Source organism: Ovis canadensis, chromosome 26 (genome assembly GCF_042477335.2).
Source record: "Ovis canadensis isolate MfBH-ARS-UI-01 breed Bighorn chromosome 26, ARS-UI_OviCan_v2, whole genome shotgun sequence".
NCBI lineage: Eukaryota > Metazoa > Chordata > Mammalia > Artiodactyla > Bovidae > Ovis > Ovis canadensis.
Window position 1 is genome coordinate 28,187,728 of NC_091270.1, and position 15,361 is coordinate 28,203,088.

A 15,361-nucleotide genomic window follows, 5' to 3' on the forward strand; every position below is an offset into this window, starting at 1 on the left:
TAACACTCCTTTCCACAGAAAATTTTGACCAAAGAGATGATTGCAAATTTGGAAAAACAGAAGTGTTTGTATTTCTCTGGGTGTGTATGTGTGTGCATGCACAAACACAGGCACCACAAGTTACACATGACTGTACTTACATCCTTGTAAACCAACAACCTCACCTGGGGTAACTGCACAATTTCTACCCAGCACAAAATTGAGATTTCACAACTGTAATTAGCACTCTATCAAAGTAACTAACACAGGTTTTTAAAACTAGACTTTAATGGAATATTAGTAATTGGTCTATGAAGAAGAAAAACTGTTCTCTTTAGTTAAGTTTGGAAAATGCTGGGATAGACAAAGTCAAACAAGTTTCTTTCATGTACGATTTCTCAGAAGGCTTCTTGAACCACAAGGCATGATGAAATTCCAAAAAACTAGTTCAGCAGGCAGCATTTTACAAAATTACTTGAATACATAGCTTTTCTCCCCCCATGAATCTTAAGTGTTCCCCAGAACATAATCTTGGAAATGCTGATTTGGAAAAGGGGACAGTAGAGGCCACTGATGAATGTCTTAGACCAGAGTGATTCAGAGTTAATAGCACTATAATCAGCAGGTCAATATTGCATCATCTATTTGTGTTTTGGACTACATTTAGAAGAGTTCTCTGTGTTTTCCAAATTTCTTGCTTTTGTTAATGTTTGATTATCAGAAATCATTGAAATTTATAATAGGGTCTCTTTACATGTGTTGCATAGTCATCAAATTTCCCCAAATTACCATTGCATATTTTTTCACTCAAAAACTGAATTAAGAACAGATTCTGGATCTTTAACACTGCCCCATAAATCACTCCAACACCTAGTTCAGTGTTGCAGACACAAAAGGTATTCAAGTAAAAGCTATTTGATGATGATGACTTATGGTCCTTGAAGACTCTCACGTGAACTACCAGCTTAAAAAAAAGCAAGACCGGGTCTGTCCATCCTGATACACTCACCGCCTGAATCTAGGTTAATTTGAGTCAAAGTAATTTCCCAAAAATATTATCAAATTATGAGCAGCTATAATGTCCTTTTGAAAACATAAGATATGAGGCTTGTGCTTTATGCAGAAGACAGATTTTTTAAAGTAACTATTCATATTTTATAATGTGAACCATTTATTTACAGTTTGGAAAGCGAGTTATATTGGAAGGATTGTAGCTTCTAGGTAGTAATAAATATGAATGTTTTATATGGCCTTTTCTATTATTTCAGAACCTAGCAATATACTTAAAATTTGTCTCACTCCCATGATTTACAATATGATTAGCCCTGTCTGTCACAGATTGGAAAGTAAACATTGATTAGCTATACAGCAAGATGAAATTCAAGTATGTATAGAGTTTAAAGTGTGGCAATACATTTTATTATCTTTTTAACAGATGTGTTAAGGATGGACTGTGGCCAGCTACTATGACGGGCACCACACATATTGGATATATACCTGATAGCTAATATTTCTCTTATCTGTGGCCATAGGGTAGTATGTTGGTTTTCACATGAAAATTGTTGTCACTGCTTTACAGTTGCAGCATAAAGAGTAAATATTTTATCTGAAAATATACATATTTTTGGCACACCAAACAAGGTCGAGGGTATTCCCTGCTTAGGACTCTGCACTTCCATAGCACAGGGCACAGGTAGGAACCCTGATTGTGGAACTAAGATCCTCCAAGCCATGTGGCATAACCAAAATAACAAAAGAAAGTAAAACAAAGATAGAGTTGATGCAGAAATCCAGCTTGGACTTCTCCAATGCAGAGACTCTGTCCTTGGCTTCTCTGACCACCTCGTGTCCATGAGGTGCAGACTTCCTCTCCAATTCTGACTCCAGCTTTCTGACTCGTGTGTGCAACTATCTACTGGCTGTTTCTATTCGGGTATCTTCATACCCACCTAAAACTTACCATATTTCAACCAAACTCTCAGGAATTGGTCTTCTCAAATATAATCCTCCTCTAGAATTAACTTTCAGAGAATAGCATTGTCATCACCCAGGGGTGCAAAAGAGAGACATTTGTTTCAAAGGTTTCCTCCCTCACTTCATATGATTCAGCCTGTGAATGAGTCCTCTTATAATTAAGTGTTAAATCTTCTTTTCACCATGCTCCGGTGTCTCTGCCATAGTCGAGGGTATTCCTTTCCCTTGCCTAAATGGCAACATAACTTTCAGGTTGTTCTATGTTTTTCTACTCATGCTTTCCCCAATTATCAACTTTCATTCTGTAGTTGGAATGCTTCTTTAAATATTCAAATAGGGCTATGTTTTTCCCCTGTTTAAAATCACTGAAGGCCTTTTCATTTTTCTTTGAATAAAGAAGACCCTTAAATGACCAATGAGGCCTTTCCTTATCTGGCTTCCCTGCCTAATCCTGGAGCCTCATTTCACAATCTTGAGAAATCTGTATGCAGGTCAGGAAGCAACAGTTAGAACTGGACATGGAACAACAGACTGGTTCCAAATAGGAAAAGGAGTACGTCAAGGCTGTATATTGTCATCCTGCTTATTTAACTTCTATGCAGAGTACATCATGAGAAACGCTGGGCTGGAAGAAACACAAGCTGGAAACAAGATTGCCGGGAGAAATATCAATAACCTCAGATATGCAGATGACACCACCCTTGTGGCAGAAAGTGAAGAGGAACTAAAGAGCCTCTTGATGAAAGTGAAAGTGGAGAATGAAAAAGTTGGCTTAAAGCTCAACATTCAGAAAACGAAGATCATGGCATCCAGTCCCATCATTTCATGGGAAATAGATGGGGAAACAGTGGAAACAGTGTCAGACTTTATTTTTTGGGCTGCAAAATCAGTGCAGATGGTGACTGCAGCTATGAAATTAAAAGATGCTTACTCCTTGGAAGAAAAGTTAGGACCAACCTAGATAGTATATTCAAAAGCAGAGACATTACTTTGCCAACAAAGGTCCGTCTAGTCAAGGCTATGATTTTTCCTGTGGTCATATATGGATGTGAGAGTTGGACTGTGAAGAAGGCTGAGCGCTGAAGAATTGATGCTTTTGAACTGTGGTGTTGGAGAAGACTCTTGAGAGTCCCTTGGACTGCAAGGAGATCCAACCAGTCCATTCTGAAGGAGATCAACCCTGGGATTTCTTTGGAAGGAATGATGCTAAAGCTGAACCTCCAGTACTTTGGCCACCTCATGCAAAGAGTTGACTCATTGGAAGAGACCCTGATGCTGGGAGGGATTGGGGGCAGGAGGAGAAGGGGATGACAGAGGATAAGATGGCTGGATGGCATCACTGACTCGATGGACGTGAGTCTGAGTGCACTCTGGGAGTTGGTGATGGACAGGGAGGCCTGGTGTGCTGCGATTCATGGGGTCACAAAGAGTCAGACATGACTGAGCAACTGAACTGAACTGAACTGAACTTTCCCCTTTTCTGATTTCCAGATTCATTATTCTTACTTCAGTTCCTTGAATAAGCTGTACTTCTTCTCACGTGAAAAATTTCAAGTACTCTTTCTTCTGTGTCCCTCCTTCTCCCAATCCCCTTTCCTTGGACCATGCTATCTCACCACCTAGGTCAGTTTCTCCTTCCATATGGTCTTAAAGCGTTATATCTCTTTGAGAGAATTTATCTCAGTCATATAGGTATATTCTTTTAGTGTACTTTGTGTACTTTGTGTATTTGATAGATATTTGTTGAGTATCTACTCAGATGCAGATGATACCACTCTTAGGGCAGAAAGTGAAGGAGAACTAAAGAGCCTCTTGACAAAAGTGAAAGAGGAGAGTGAAAAGGGTGGCTTCAAACTCAACATTCAGAAAACTAAGATCATGGCATCCAGTCCCATCATTTCATGGCAAATAGATGGGGAAACAGTGGCTGACTTTATTTGGGGGGGGGGGGCTCCAAAATCACTGCAGATGGTGATTGCAGCCATGAAATTAAAAGACACTTGCTCCTTGGAAGACAAGTTATGACCAACCTAGACAACATATTAAAAAACAGAGACATTACTTTGCCAACAAAGGTCCATAAAGTCAATGCTATGGTTTTTCCAGTAGTCATGTATGGATGTGAGAGTTAGACTATAAAGAAATCTGAGTGCTGAAGAATTGATGCTTTTGAACTGTGGTGTTGGAGAAGACTCTTGAGAGTCCCTTGGATTGCAAGGAGATCCAACCAGTTCATCCTAAAGTAAATCAGTCCTGAATATCCTTTAGAAGAACTGATGCTGAAGCTGAAACACCAATACTTTGGCCACCTGATGAGAAGAACTGACTCTTTGGAAAAGACCCTGATGCTGGAAAAGACTTGAAGGCTGGAGGAGAAGGGGACAACAGTGGATGAGATGGTTGGATGGCATCACCGATTCAATGGACATGAGTCTGAGTAAACTCCAGGAGTTGGTGATAGACAGGGAGGCCTGGCGTGCTGCAGTCCATGGGTTCAAAAGAGTCAGACATGGCTGAGTGACTGAACTGAGTGACTGAGCTGAACTGAAGGTGATATTGAACATGGGTGGGCCAAAGAGACAAAGTCTATGCCCTTACAGTTCTATGCCCTTATCATCTAATGTCAGGGTCCTCTCACTGTGGAATTCTCCAGGCAAGAGTACTAGAGTGGATAACCATTCCCTTCTCCAGGAGATCTTCCTGACCCAGGGACTGAACCTGGGTCTCCTGCATTGCAGGCAGATTCTTACCGTCTGAACCACCAGGGAAGCCCCTATAATCTAATAGGAAAGAAAAAAAACAGACAAGTATGCCACAAAAATGTATGAAAAAATTGAACTGTAATAACTGTTTTGAAGAAAATAGAGTTCAGTGAAAGGGAAGAAGGGATTTGTGGGAAGGTCTGCTTTAAGCAACCAGGCAAGACTTTTCAAAGAAAGTAGCTTTAATGCTGAGATGGAAATGTAAGCAACAAGGAAGGGAGATGCATTTTCAAGGCGAAAAGCCTTGAAAAAAATGTGCTGTACAACAAGACTCTAAAGGAGGCCTCTTTGTGTCTGGCCCCCTGTTGTCCATGGCTCCAAGAGGGAGAGAGCTTTTCTGCTTTGCCGTCTCCTGAAACTCTAGTGCCAAACTCAAGGATAGGCACCTAGTTACCGAGAGTAATAGAAACACACATAGAACTCACTTTGCAAAATGACTTGGTCCTAAAATAAAACACATGATTCAAGTTTTAAAGAAGAGTAAGGTGTATGGCAAAACCAATACAGTACTGTAAAGTAAAATAAAGTAAAAATAAAAATTAAAAAATAAAATAAAGAAGAGTAAGGTATCATTTAATAATCATTTTATAATGTGTTAAAATTTTACTCACCAAAATTCTTTGTTAAACTATTATGTACATACTAAAAAATCTATCGGCTTAATTTTTCTTTCCAATACCTATGTCTGTAGCTATATCACCTCTGATATGATGTTTGAATGGAAAGCTTCCCAGCAAGATTTTAAATAAAACAAAAAAAAAAGCCCAATTTTTGAATAATATTGTCTACCAATAACAGCTGTAGATAAAAGCAATCCAATGATAATACAAATAGTCTCCTTTGTATCTGAATACTTCTCAGTAGTAAATTATAAATCTTTCTCTTAACACAATCAGTTTGAAACAAAATTTATGTTTACTCTTACATAAAGTTCCTTAAAGCAAGCAAGTTTTCAAGATAAGATGAATTCAAAAGAGCATAATGTATGTTTTACAGCATTTGAAATATTTTCATGATTTGATTCACTGTGTGCTGGATGGAGATTCAATTAAACTGATAGTTTTCCAAGCTATTTTTATCTACGCTAAATCATTCTGAAAACAACTCATCTTCCTCCTGAAGAAATAGGTATAAGATACTGATTTAATTCACTTTAATACTGGTATAACTTCATTGAGTGTGACAAATTAAAACATTTGATCAAGTATATTATTAGGACTGAATTATACCACACAGTGTATATGTTATAGTAATATAAATAATACATAAGACTAAGTCTCTATGTTGAAAATAAAGTGGGAGGTTGTCTAGATAATTTAAACATTCACTTCTGCATTATTTATGGAATTGGTTCAAGGTAGGGTTCAGGCAGGAAGAGACTTGATACACAAATCATTGTCTGAATCTCCCAGCTGGCTTGACTCAGAAGACAGAGTTTTACCTGGCAAATTGCTCACGTATATCATGATTGTGTCTAATCAATTTCCTTTCCAAAATTGTATCTCATTGTGGTAAACACCTATCTTTATAAAAAAAAGTTCCAGGTGGAGCTCTCTACTGCCCCAACCTACAGCCCACTGCCACACTCTATCATAGATTTAAACATGTTTTATATCTGTGAAATTAAACCTGTGTTCTCCTAAAATCTTATTTCTAAGCGAATATCCTCCAGAATTATATCTGAACTCTAAGATCTGTAAACTAACTACTTTGCCATACACACACATTCACACTCTCTCTAAAGTATGTAGGCTATAAATAATACATATTTTCAATACAATAACCCCTATGGTATTTTCTGCTATGTTTTTATAAAAATTATCCCAAAGAAATATCAAATATGTAACTCCTTTCTAAAAATGATACTTTTAATCGCTATAAATGTGTCACAAACAGTTGTTAAACTGAAATTTAATTGGTTTCTGTACATATATAAGGAAAAAGCAGTCAGACTATAGTGAATAGACAGAGGAAATTTGATTAAGGATGTGCTTGCCAAACCAACATGGTAGACCCAAATTGGCTACAGCCCTTAGCTACCAGAGACCTGTAATATTTGATGGTTTGCTCATGATAGCATTTTCCAAAATAAAACACGTGATGTGTTCTCGAGTATTCAAAAGCTTGTGGTGACTTTCTTTTTTTTTTTTTTTTTGGAAAGAGCATTAAAAGCAATTCATATGGCACATAGATTATTAATTCCTATTCAGGTTTGTGAATTTGACCTAAAGCTATCCATTGACAACTCATAAGGTTATTTTGATGAGATTATTTTTATAAAGAACAATGACAGAGCTTTTGAAATGATGATGACAATACTGTAGAATCAAGTGTTATTGCCCCCTAAAACCCTATCCAGTTGTATCTTGTTTGCATCTGTGTTTTTAGTGCATCACACTGGTGTTATGTCTTGTGTTTATCTTTGAGAGCTTCAATCTGTTCTACCTTAGAATTCAAATAACCAGTCGCAGAGTCATAAAAATAGAGTCACTCTTTATTTCAAAAATATCATGTTATTCTAGCTTTTTTTTTACTACAAAGTGCTGTATTGTCATGAGGAACCAAGGTGCTCTGTAAACTGTAAAATGCTAGAGAGATATAAGTTACTGCTATTACTCAAGTCAGTCTAAATTTGTAAGTATCACAGATGCATCCTTAATCCCAACATTCAACATTTTTCATTGACTTATATTTTCCAAAAGGGGATTTCTACATTAATTATTCAAACCGTTATGTCAGTTGTCCAGGCAGAGAAATATTGAATCAAATGTAAAAAGTCTAAGGAAATTGTGGCATCTTAAAAGCTAAAATGGGAACTAGAAGATAACCTGGCTATTATTTTTTGGTTATTTTTTATTTGTTTTATCATGGGACATTGTATGGAAGAGGTATACTGAATGTTATTGTGTGTGTGTCTGTGTGTGTGCACGTGTGTGCATTAGTCATTCAATCGTGTTCAACTCTTTGTGACCCCGTAGACTGTAGTCTGCCAGGCTTCTCTGTCCATGGAACTCTCCAGGTAAGAATACTGGAGTGGGTAGACACTCCCTACTCCAGTGGATCTTACTATAAGTATATTAATACATTATTTTTTCTTATAGGAGAACTAGCATAGACTATGCCCAAGTAAGCATATTCCTGGGAATGCAAACAGTCCATGTGCAAAATTTGCAAGCCAGACAGAACAGAGTTGGGAAGAGAGATAAATGCATGTGACAAATACTTTGCAAGTCAAAGCCCATAATTTGCCAAGATTGAGAAGTGCCCCAACTGGAAATAAATGAATAGATTATTGCATTTCAGTTAAAAAAAAAAGAAAAGAAAATCGCTAACATTTAACTGGACCTCGATATTTTCTTCTCTCTGAAAGAAACCACTTCAGTGATCAGAGTTAGGTGCAAGGACCAGCAGAGACTTTTCCCCCTTTTCCTAAAGGCATTTATCACTAAAATTGCTCAGTTCTGAAAAGCCTTAGGGTTCCAGTTGGCCATTATTGTATGAGTACTGTTTTCACTACCCACAACTAGAAGGTATTTTTCTTTGTTGCCTAGATGCAATATCCTTTCTGTATAAGTAACTTTACATACAGTTAGCCAATGCTTACTCTCTCTAGTCTAGAATTTTTCTTCACTTTCCCAAAAAATATTACTTCAATTTTAGAATGATAATGATCCAAGGAATTACTAACTCATAACGATACATCAAGTAAATACTTTCCATTTCAGTGAGAAAGAAACACAATGCACAGCTTTGTTTTAGGCAGACATAGCTATTTTTCCAGTAGAGATAAACCACAATGGAAAGCAGGTAAATTTTCTAAATATTTGTAAATGTCTTAAATAATTCATTTAAAATATGGCAGTCATGTGATGAGACACTATCCTATATTAATCCATGATTCCAAAATTATTTGCATAAGTGAGATATGACTCAAAAGGAGACTCTAATGCACTGTATTCTCTCAGATAATCTTATCCGAAGTGAAACTTTGATGTTGTTTACACATTTTGTTCATAAAGGATCAGCCATCATTTTAGCTGAATTTAAGAATAATACATTGTAATAATATTGCAGAGTCTTGAAACTGAGTAAATGTGAATGATGAACCATGTAAATATGACAAGTACTGAAAGTCCTAACATGGAACATAATAGAATTCAAACCTGAAGTGACAATTAACAAAAAGAGAATTCAATAAATAGCCCAACAAAAAGTCCTTGTGTGTATCCGGTCACAGTCACAGAGGCTGTTTATATCATCGAGCTAGAACCTCATTAAACCAGCTAGAGCCTTACTTTGAATTTCCCTTTTTGTGGAGCTTTTCTGTTCAGTGACAGCAGGGTTTTTTTCCAAGACATTTTCCCTTTGTTTTTCCCTTTAAGTTTGCATCTGTGGGCGGCTTACCAGTCAGTTCAGTGAAAAATGAGAAAAAGCAGTTGTTTCATCAGATTTACTGGTTGATTGTTAAAACAGTTGATCCCATGACCTCTTTACATGCAGATACTGACGTTGCATGTGAGCCTTGGACATGACCTCTGTTATTTAAAATCAAGCAACTGAACTTGCTTTGGGGTCTGACCCAACACAACATGGCCAAGGTGAGAGGAAAAAAATAATAAACATATGTGAAAACACTCCTACCTAAGGTTGACTTGAGCCACGTGTAATACAATTTGACATTTAAATGACCTTGGTAGATGAAAGAGTGGTGAGAAATAAATAGAATTAAATTAATAAGAAAAAAACTGCACAGAACTTGCTTGGAGTGTGGGGAAGAGGCAGAATGACACAGAGTCTGAGAAATATGATGAAACCCTGAGCTAAGCTGGGTCAACAGCAAGGACTCGCTGAACTGGGGCCGAGGTGGTCAGGGGCCAGCCGTGCTCTGCTTCCAGCAACTCCCAACTGGGAGGGCAGGGGAGGGTCCTGGGATCTCAAGGGTGACTTACAGAGATTGTCAGACTAGAACTTGGAAGGAAAGCTTGGCTAACAAGGTTTCTTATTAGACATGGAGAATGGACTTGTGCAGCTTCCCAGGTGGTGCCAGTGGTACAGAACCCACTTACCAATTCAGGAGACGTAAGAGATGTGGGTTCCATCCCTAGGTCAGGAAGATCCTCTGGTCGAGGGCATGGCCCCCTACTCTGGTATTCTTGCCTGGAGAATCCCATGGACAGAGGAGCATGGCAGGCTACAGTCTATGAGGTTGCAAAGAGTTAGACACGACTGAAACAACTGATCATTTGATGGATTTGTGGACATAGCAGGGGAAAGAGAGGTTGGGATGAATTGAGAGAGTATCACTGACATACCTACACTACCATGTGTAAGGCAGATAGCTAGCGGGAAGCGTCTGTATAGCACACGGAACTTACCTCAGTGCTGAGTGATGACCTTAAGGGGTAGGATGGAGGTGGTGGTTAGGAGAAGGAGGGTTAGCAGGGAGGATACGTATGTATATGTATAACGGATTCATGTTGTTATACAGCAGAAAGTACCACAACATCGTAAAGCAATTATACCCCAATTAAAAATAAATTTAACAAGATTGCCTCTTAGAGAACAGAATAGGTCTCTTATATTTTAAGGCTTTATCTATTGTTATGTCTTTGCCATTGTTATTTTACTCGATCTCATGCTACTCTTTAGGTAGACTAGTAGATATAGTTATTTATTCCCTTTTTGTACAGGACTTCCCTAATGGCTCAGTTGGTGAAGAGTCTGTAATGCAGGAGATGTGGGTTCAATCCCTGGGTTGGGAAAATCCCCTGGAGAAGAAAATGGCCACTCTGGAAGTTTTGCCTGGAGAATCCCATGGACAGAGGAGCCTGGTAGCTACAGTCCATGAGGTTGCAAAGAGTCAGACATGATTGAGCAGCTCTCACTTTCTTTCATCTCTTTTTGCAGTTGGATCGAGTGTGGTTGTTAGGGCTTAGGTGGCCCTCCCAAGGCCACAGGGTCAGATGGGGCTGCACAGAGCCTGTCCAATCCGGGCTGAGATCCTTTCCCCCCTGTATCCAGGATTCCTCTCCACTTCTCGTGTGGCCCCTGGTGGCACTCTCCTGAGTGTCAGCTTCTCAGCCAGGAAAACAAGGTTGTCTTAGGTGGGACTCCCTGGAAGCTAGAACTGGCGTAGGACATGATGTGTGTGGAGAGTACAATTCAGAAAAACACTGCAAACAGGTTCCCATCCATCTGTAAACTATCCTGCATGGCAGTCAGATTCTTTACCATCTGAGCCACCAGGGAAGCCCAACCATTATCAAGATCTTGGCAAATGCAATTGCCTTTTAAAAAATTTACCATATATCTACTAGGTTGGGTGAGATGGGACCGAGATGGGTGAGAAAAAGATACACAGTCCAGAAAAAGCTCTCTGTCTACAGTAGGATGTAGATATGGAACACATAAATTATAACATTAGAAGGATAACAATAAAAGTCAGAGAAGGCAATGGCACCCCACTCCAGTACTCTTGCCTGGAAAATCCCATGGACAGAGGAGCCTGGTAGGCTGCAGTCCATGGTGTCGCAAAGAGTCGGACACGACTGAAGTGACTTAGCAGCAGCAGCAGCAACAATGAAATAAAAGAATTGGAGAGTAGCACAAAGAAGGAAGTAATGATTAAATCTATATAGAGAAAGAGAGGGTCTGAAAGTTTCCATAAAAGAGCTTATTTCTCGGCCTGATGTGGAATGACAAATAGAGAATTTTCTAGTGGCAGAGGCAAAGTTGGTGAAAGAAGGGCTAACATGCCAGATAAAGACGTAGCAGCTCAGAGACAGAAAGGGCAGTATGTAGTTTGTTAGAGGCAATATAGGGAATTCGGATTTATTTAGCATAAATTTAAAGTTGGATGTGACAGGATATAAGGTTAGAGAATTAATAACCATAATAATCCCTAATATATATTAGGCACTGACTGTGTGTACATATTTATACGGCTGGCACAGGAATGTACCTTATTAATGTTACCATGCTGCTGCTGCTAAGTCACGATAGTCGTGTCCGACTCTGTGCGACCCCATGGACTGTAGCCTATGAGGCTCCTCCATCCATGGGATTCTCCAGGCAAGAGTACTGGAGTGGGGTGCCATTGCCTTCTCAGAATGTTCCCATAAAAGCTATGAAATAACTCATTCCCATTTTACAGATAAGAAAACTGAAAGTCAGGTGTGATTTGTCAGGATCAGAGCCATTGATGGAGCAGAGTTCTAAATCAAGCACTTCTAACCTCCATTCCAAAGGACTCCTTGATTATAATGAGTCTCAGCTGTCTTGCTTAAGCTCTTTCATTTCACTCTAAGCCAGTGGCTCCGTGGCTCTCAAACCTCAGCCTCCATCAGAATCACCTGGAAGGCTTTCTAAAATGCAGATTGCTGCGTCCACTCCCGAATTTTCTTATTCTTCTGTAGGTCTGGGGTTTGGCCCAAGAATTTATGTTTATACCAGTGCCCAGGTGATGCTCATACTGCCAATCTTCAAGCCTCTCGTGGAAAGCCTTTGCCCGAGAAAACAGGCAACAGCTGAAACCACTGAACCAAAGATGAGCTGAGGTTAGGTCAAGTATTCAGAGAGGCGTCTGAGGCAGTGGTCAGGGAAGGTGATGCAGGTAGGACCCCAAGCCGTGGCAGCAACACGGAGCCAGTGTGTGTGTGGGGACAGACTCCGTGCTGTGACTGGTGGTGTGACGTGGGGGTCCTGACTGAGGTGAGTGTGCCGCCATCTTTGTAGTCTGAGCGCACACACCTGGACTGGTTCTTCCCTCCTGTTGAAGCTGCAGTTGACACAAATGCTGTCTTCAAGAGGTTTTTGTGAAAACCAAAGAGGTTAAACCCATTATAAAATGAGCATGTATATACCTAGCACAGTGAAACATTTAGCGAATGTTGTTATTATAGCAAGGAGAAGGAAGCTGAGAGAACTCCAGGCAGTTTCTGACTTCAAAGTCTAGACTACTTTGCTTGGTGTTCCTAGAAGAATCTGCATAGATTTATACTTCTAGGTTTTTTTTATGGCTGTCCTATATTCCATTCATCTCACCCCTTACCCCAATTCCTATGCAAGGGTGCTGTCAGAGGGGAGGAGGGGGTGGTAGGGGTTGAAGACAGGCCAGGAGCCAGAGCCCAAGCTCTTTCACAAACATTGTATAGAGCAAGGAGTTCAGTGTAAAAGCCCATTTTTCTTTCTTTCTTTTTTTTTTTTTTGTCTTTTAAAAAATGTCTTGTGTTTATTCATATTATATTCAGAAGTACAAACAAAACACAACTTCTTTTATTTTTTAGTTGTTATTTATTTTTATATTTTTACTTTACAATACTGTATTGGTTTTGCCAAACTGAGCTAGAGAAACCTCTTCTTTCTTGCTGTCTACCTCCTCTCCCACCCCTCATCCTTACAAATGTCCTGTGACTAAAAGTCCTGTGACTTTTAATCTGTTTTCACATCTGATTCATTTACATGAATATATTTCTGTGACAATGTAAGGAACCTGTTTTTAAAGGAAATGAATGTGACAGTGTCAGCAACACACATCAGATGTCTTAGGCAGTCCCTAAGGCACTAACATACAGAGTGTGCGTAAGAGCTGGACTGTGTCGTAATCCCACTGTGATGTGGAGACAATACTCTGTTAAGATACGATTTCAGAGATGTCTTAAGGTTAAGACCGAGAAAAAGTGATGTGTGTAATACCCGTTCTGTTTTTGGAAATTAAGGATATAAATAAATGCGTGTTTTTCTACTTGCAGTCATCAAAAAGATCCCAGGAGACAATTAGATGTATGGATTGTGACGAAAAGTATTTCTTCCAGTTTTCTGTGTTTGGTAGAATTCATTGTTCCTCTTCTGGTGAAGATCTTCACGAAGTTAAATAGGATAGCTTGGTCAACTAGGTCCACCATTGTGTTTGTTCCATCAGTAGGTCATGTCTGACTCCTTGTGACCCCATGGACTGTAGCCCACCAGACTCCTCTGTCCATGGAATGCTCCAGGCAGGAATACTGGAGTGGGTTGCCATTCCCTTCTCCAGGGGATTTTCCTGACCCAGGGGTTGATCGCAGATCTCCCACATCTCGTGCTTTAGCAGGCGGATTCTTTACCACTGAGCCACCAGAAAAGGCTTCCCAACATTACACAACTATATCTCATTAATTTTATATTTCTAAAGGCAAAATCTTAACTGACACTTAAGATTTCAGATATTCACTACTAGAAGTCATGTCCAGAAGACCCAATATACCCTCCCATTTAGTGAGATGCCATTGAATGTTAAGTCAGTATTACTATAAATTACAAACAACTATTGGTATTATTTCAGTAACCTCATTGCATTTTTTAATGTTTGAATAAATCCATTTCCAATTATTCCAGACAAATCATCATTTAAAAATTTTTTTCTCAGACATATTTTAGAAGAGATAGCTTCCATCAGGAGGTGAGGAGTTTTCACATTCACAATCATGTCAAGCCTCATGTGAGAAGTTTATCTCCCCAAATACAAGACTAATCCAGACGAAATAATATTTAAAGACCAAACAGTTTTGAATAATGTCAAAGGATGAACTCCCACCCTGCCCCGACCCAGCTCAGGAATGGGTTTCTGACATTGTAAATACGATCCCATGACCTCTCTTGCCAGGAAGGCAGCATGCAATTAAGAAGTCGAGTTGTTTTCTAAAATGTATAGACGCTTTTCAGAGATGGTCGATGTCACTCAGCAGAGTCCAGCACACATTTTCTCATCCACACGTGGCTGTTACTAGGAAACAAATTTCACTGTAACTTTGAAAATACTGTTCTTAGGGTGTTAGCATTTCTTGTCTATATTGTTCTGACATTTTAGTGATAGAAGGTGTTTTTATATGGGTAACAAAATGCAGGCTGACAAATGAAAATCAACCCGGTTGAATCACTATGCATATTTCTCTGAGTCACCATGCCCTTTGCTGAGTTGCGGCAAACTCGTTTTACTCATCTCTGTAGGCGAAGCACAATAAACAGCTACTGTACCAGCTCCAGATTAGAGTCAGCAGCTGCAGATAGTAAATGATTCAGAGGCAGACTCGTGTTTCCTACCCTCCTGACAGCATAAATAACAGGGAACAAGATTTTTCCATTAAATCTTGTAGGATCCTTCTCAACTTCTTAGCTGAAACTTTTTCTTGAGATAATTCCTCATTTCAGAAAAATACTTTTAGAAATCTTCTGAGTTTGTGTTAAAGCAGCATGACTTACCTGTTTTTGAATCAGATGTCTTCTTCTGTTCCCTCCATGAGAAAAACTAAAATTGCTTTTACTAGGAAAGAAATTTTTAATTTCAGGCTCTCTGTTTTTCACATAAAGAAAAAGATTCTCCCGTGGCCTTCCTCTTCAGTAAATAAGTACCGAGCACAGCTATATAAAAAGCTCTCTACTAGATCTGTCGAAATTCACAGATAAGACATGGCTCTTTGTCTTAAAAATGTACAATTTGAGGACTTCCCTAGTGGTCCAGTAGATAAGAATCTGCCTTGCAATGAAGGGGACATGGGTTCCCTGATCAGGGAACTAAGAACCCACCTGCTGCAGAGCAACTAAGCCAGAGTGCCACAACTAGAGAATCCATGTGACTCCAGAAGGACCCCTCGTGCTGCAACTAAGACCCA